Raw genomic sequence first — 6,312 nt, forward strand, 5'->3', positions numbered from 1 at the left:
ACAGAAAATCAGTTCCAGATGGAATAATGACTTACATCTATAAAGCTAAATTATAAAACGTTTTTAAAAATATTTTTATGACCTTGTGATGGAGAAGACTTCATAATCAAGAAACAAAATAAGATAACCATAAAAGAAAAGTTAAGTAACTTTATCCTAATAATTAAGATAGAATTTTCTAAATGACAACCAGAAAGTATATATTTCCAACAAATTATCTGTCAAAGGTTTATTACCATTAATGTGTATATTATTTTTTTTCTAATTAACTCCAAAATTTATCCCTACCTGGTCTTACCCCTTCTCCTTTTGACCCTCTACATTCTATCCTCTCACAGCAACCAGAATAGTACTTTACAAATGTAAGTTAGATCACAGTTATTGCTGAGACTCTGAAATTGCTTCCCATTTTAATCAGATTAAAAGGCTAAGTCCTATTAGCTCTTTTAACTTATCTCCTATTACTCTCCCTCCTTGCTTACGCTGCTTCCAGCCATACTGGGCTATTTTGATCTTCCATGAACATGTCAGGTACATACTGCCTACTTGGATCCTTTATTTAACTGTTTCCTGTAACTGCAGTGTTTACCAATCAGGTATCCTCATGAAATTTATTTTTATCCTAGAGGTCTTTGGTCATACAACACCTTAATGCAAGGTACCTTTATCAACTTATTTTAAATTATACACATTTCTTTCCCAGCACATTCATCTTACCTTGCTCTTTTTTCTACAGCACTTCATGTATTTGCTAAGGCTTCCATAACCAAATACCATAAACTGAATGACTTAATAAACAGAAATTTATTTTCTCAGCCCTGGAAGCTGAAGTCCAAGATCAAAGTGTTAGTATCTGTGGTTTTTCCTGAGACCTCTGTACTTAGCTTCTGTATGGCTACTTATTGCTGTATCCTCCATGTTCTTTCCTCTATTAATATGCACTCCTGGTGTCTGTGTGTCCTAATCATCTCTTCTTATAAGATAATCAGTCATATTGGATTAGAATCGACCCTAAGAACTTCATTTTAAGTTAATGACCTCTTTAAAGGCCCTACCTCCAAATACAGTCATGTTCTGAGATACTAAAAGTTAGGACTTCAACATTCAAATTTGAGAGGGGACACAATTGAGTTCATAACAAGCACTATCATTTTACAACATGAAATGTGTTTATTATATAGATATTTTTGTATTTTATCACATTAGAATAAAACACAATGTTTTCCTTCTGTTTTGTTCTCTGAAGTGTCCTAAGTACCCACTTCAATGCCTAGAATACACAATAAATGTTTGCTGGATGAATAAAAAAATTGTAGTTTAGTAAATAAATGGAAACCAACCAAATGTCCATAGATAAGAAAATGAATAAATATATTGTGCTATAATCACCAGTGAAGTGATTCTTAACTTTTAACATATGAATCTTTTGGCGATCTTGTTAAATGCAATTTCTGTTTCAGAGATTTTTGTAGTGCAGCCACAGATTCTGTATTTCTAACAAACTTCCAGGTAATTCCAATGCTGTTGGTCAAGGAACAATGGGAAGACACTTTGCACAGCCAGGCTTTACACAAGAAAGATAAATAAATCTCAACAAATTTGGAATGAAATGAACCTTTAAGTAAAATGGCCAAATTACAAAAAAAATATATGCAGTATAATTTTATTTATGTGACTGTATAATAAGCAAAATGAAACATGTGGAAGAAACTAAAGAAAAACAAAGTAATAATTAACACAAAATTTACAATAATGGTTACAGTTTAGGGTGCAGAAGGGTAATAAATGGGGAGGACATGCAGGGATTTTTATATGTATTAGTTCATTCTACATTTTACTATTTAATGAGTGTACAATTACTCAATTACTCATTTAATTTGTGTTTTTTGAAGTGGGCATGTATGTAATGAGCACTCCTGTGTGTCTAGGAAATATTTTACAAAGAAAAGAGTAAGCAGCATTAAGAGGTCAAAGAGACTAAGAGATAAGTAGGAAGAGAATAAATGCACAAAGACCAATATCCTTTGTCTTTCTGTTCCAAACATTAATCATCCTCTACTAAATGCTAAGTCACAGAGAGAAATTAGAATTGACTCTGTCCATAAGCAGCTCTTGGAGACATAAATTTCAAAACCATGGGAAAAATGTAATTTTCTGTTTCCTAACAAAGATTAAAACATCATATAAATTCTTCGTAGAGAAATTCAGATTTTTGCTTTTAAAAATTTGCCTCATAAACTATCATTGACTGCTGACACACCAGCTAAAGTTCTTTTAATCATGGTTATTGTGGGTGATGTGAATATTTTGCACTTGGTATGCAGAGGAGATATCATGGAACAAATATGTATTGAAAATATGCTTCTAATATTAATATATTTAAAAGTTGGTTTCAATATCCTTCCGTATGTTTTATAATCTGGCTTTTCAGGAATCCTTGGCTTTTAAAAACTTTTCCTATTGGAAGTGTCATTTACACGTACTCTAGGGAATTTCACAAGCCTGAAAAATTGGCAGAGAATAGTGCTGTACTCCTGAAGTTATTTCTTTAATTTAAAACATTTCAACACATGGATTTTGTCAGAAAAGAAATCTCACTATCTGTTCCAAATGTTACATTAGTTAGACAGAAATAGTGTAATTCAGGTTTTCATTGCATTATAATTCAGAAAAACTTTTCTTGGAGTAATGTACTATATTTAGATGGACAGTCATTAGATGGTTGGCTTTATAAAAGACTCAGCCATAAATTTTACAATTTTAGTGCATAAAGGTGATTGATATGGATCTTAAAATAACTTGTATATTGTGTATTTATTCATTAGCTTTACTGATAGGGAAGGTAGAATTTGAGGTTTGCAGATAAAACACTGGCTCCATTTCTTTAACCCGTTACCAGGCAGTTTTGCATTGTCATATAAAAAACAAATCCAGGCTAAGCAAGAAGACTCTTTTATTTAAAAAGATTATTACAAAGGGAAAGATACTATTGACAGTGGTCGGCAAACTTATTAGTCAACAGAGCCAAATATCAGCAGTACAATGATTGAAATTTCTTTTGAGAGCCAAATTTTTTAAACTTACACTATATAGGTAGGTACATTGTTATTAACTTAATTAGGGTACTCCTAAGGCTTAGGAGGAGCCACCCTCAAGGGGCCAAAGAGCCGGATGTGGCTCCCCAGCTGCAGTTTGCCAACCGCGGTGAGAAAATGGATTACTACTACAGGGAGAATGCTATAACCTTAAGATCTGCAAACAACTCAAATGCAAGGCAAAAAGGTCATTTTTTAGAAATTACATGGACATACTTCTTCATCCATGCTTGAGCTATTAAATCATACTTTGGTCTATCATTTATGTAAATCTTCCCAATTTCTGGAAAGAGAATATTGTGTGGATTGGGATGACATAACATGGCGCTGAGGGAGAGCAATACTTTGGAAACTGTGTGTGCGGAAGACCACTGGGCATTAAGGATGGCCAGACAGACGCACCCATTATGGTTTATGTTCAGATGGCAAATTCGGGTTTTAAATCGGATCTTGGGTGGTTTAAAGGGGTACTCCCACGGGAATCCATGGTAAGGAAGAAGACCCCTCCTGGTAGGGGCTGTCCCTGGGCCCCAGTAGAATTCCCTGCCAGTTGAACACATCTTCTGTGATGGGCCCTGCCAAGCACAGCTCTGGGGGGTCCTGAGAAAGGTGGAGGAACTCCTTCTGGAGGCGCTTTACCGCCAGAGACAGCGCCATGGGCCGATTCATGTCGGGAGGCGTCCTGATAGGCATAAGGTGGGGGAGACCACGGTTAGGGGGAGTGGCAACCCACTGGCCTGGGAATAGGTGAGCCATGGCCGGACTCTGGGGTGGAGGTAGGTGACAGGGGACAGGGAAGGTGGTGGAGAGGAGGGTTGAGGAAGGAGAGATGGGAACTCGGCTGGACTCATGGGCTACTGGACACCTGTGTTCCACAAGGCAGCTGGCTCCACCACCGCTGCCATTACCCCTCTGCCAGCAGCTCCCGGCTGTCTTGACCTGGAGTCTCTGTAGCACAGAGGCTGTGCTGCCCCTACACACCACTGCCAGGTGACAGGGTCGCCTGCCCCTGATGCTCTCAACTGCTGTTCACATTGGGTTGCTTGGCGACAGTAGGGGATCTGCTCTATGAGGTCATAGGGACCATGCTGATGACATCATCAAGTGAGTTGGGGTGTGGGGAAGAGGCAAGGTCAAGAGTTGGCTGGAATGGAGTGGGGTGGAGGGAGGGAGGGACCATGGAAGGAAATGGAGTGGGGTGGAGGGTGGGAATGACCATGGAAGGGAATGGAATGAGGTGGAGGGTGGGAGGCCTGAAAGGGGCTGAATGGTGTGAGGGTGGGAGGTGGGAGGGAGTCCAGGCTCCCTGGTATGTGAGTGTTTATGCTGTTTCCTACTGCTCACAACTGCAATCCTTGATTGCCTGGGGACAGTAGGGGATCTGCTCCTGGAGGTCACAGGGGCCATGCTGATGACATCACCCAGTGAGTGGAGAGGGCGGGCTCAAGAGCTGATCTGAATGGAGGGAGGTGGAGGGCAGGAGGGACTTACTCACCCTGGGATGGTCCAAGGCATAAATTTATAAGGAGAGCCTCAGCGTTCCTGAAGAGCTCTGTGATTTCTCTTCTATGTAGGCCAGGCTTTATAGTGGGAAGTGCAGTCACTGAATTAGAAAATATAAAGACAATCAGTGTAGTTGGATCCCAGAGTTGCAGGGGCTGAGCTGCTGCTGCACTCATCCACCAAAGACAAGGTGGGCGTGGTTACCATAATATCATTACGGTAATGAGAGCAGAGTAAAAGCAGCAATCAAAATAATCTGATTTGCCTATGGTTTTAGCTAGTTGATCATGGTGTCCCTGGAAGTGAAAAAGATACATAGCCTACTAAATTCTTACTTGACCTGTATTAGCAGAAAGTTTATATCAAGTGAATAAAAGTCTAACTCGAATTATAAAAACAGAGTGATGGAGCCTCAATCACTTCCCAGAATTAAGCCAGTTTATAGACCCAGAATGAATGGAAAAGAAGGACAGTTCTTTGTGATAAAGGACTACGCCCAACATTTATACCATTAATCTTTCTCCCAGCCTTACCCAAAGGGACCTGCAGGTTTTTTTTTAGCTGGGTAACAGTGCACTGGAGAAAAAGAAATAATCAGAGCTTTCAGGGACTCATGGACACTGGCTCTGCTCTAACACTAATTCCAGAAGACTGAGACCTCACCGTAGTCCGCCAGTGAGAGAGGGAGCCTGTGGAGGTCAGGGAATCAAAGGCATTTTACCTCAGGTCTGCCTCCCAGTGGTCCCAGTGGGTCCTAAAATCTGCCCTGTGGCTATTTCCAAGTCTCCAAAGTGAATTGCTGGAATTGATGTACTTAGTAGAAGGCAGAATGCCTGCATTGGTGCCCTGACCTGTGGAGTAAAGATTATTAATGTGGGGGGTGGACCACCTATTGGAAGCCATTAGATCAGTGGTCCTCAAACTTTTTAAACAGGGGGCCAGTTCACTGTCCCTCAGACCGTTGGAAGGCCAGACTGTAGTTTTAAAAAAATACTATGAACAAATTCCTATGCACACTGCACATATCTTATTTTGAAGTAAAAAAAACAAAAAGGGGACAAATACAATATTTGTATTTGCATGTGGCCCGTGGGCCGTAGTTTGAGGACCCCTGCATTAGATGATACCGTCAGAAATGTGTTGCCATTTTTTGTTGTCTCTTAATTCTAAGAGTGGTATCAACATAATAATGGTAATAAGACAATAAAACAGTCACTGTGTGACATAGCTCAATAGTGTTTACCTACTTGTCTTTCTTTAGCTGAATGCTTTATATAATGACACAGATAGATATGGTGGAATAAATATCACTAGTTGTACTTTTATTGTGAGAAAAAAAGAAGGCATTGTAGAAATCTAGTTGTAAAATTATGTTGTATACATGTAAAAAAATATGCTTAAGGAAATTGAGGAAGATTCTTGAAAATAGAGCATATGTTTTCACAGTTCCCTCACTTTGCCTTAGTCTTTCTTCTGAAAATGTAAGTCTAGAACTTCTGTTTTCTGGTCTCCAAATAAGGTGCTTGTAAGCTACCACTGTGCCCTAACAATAAGCAAAAGGCTGAACAGACTGAAAATTGAAAAAAAAAGTTTTCTTTTATAAAGAGGAATAAACAAAGATAGAAAGAACTAGACAGTCAAATGAAAGGAAAGGATGGCATGATTGGATAATAGATCACAAAATACTTTTTTTTTTCTTTTTACCCCAAGTCTG

General features: G+C 39.1%; 1 pseudogene; it reads right to left on the reverse strand.

Annotated features, from left to right (window-relative positions):
• Positions 1–3,283: 3,283 nt before the first annotated feature.
• Positions 3,284–3,851, reverse strand: LOC102752026 (annotated as a pseudogene).
• Between the last annotated feature and the right edge of the window lie 2,461 nt (positions 3,852–6,312).

The sequence above is a fragment of the Myotis davidii genome, unplaced genomic scaffold, assembly GCF_000327345.1.
Source record: "Myotis davidii unplaced genomic scaffold, ASM32734v1 scaffold872, whole genome shotgun sequence".
NCBI classification, from domain to species: Eukaryota; Metazoa; Chordata; class Mammalia; order Chiroptera; family Vespertilionidae; genus Myotis; species Myotis davidii.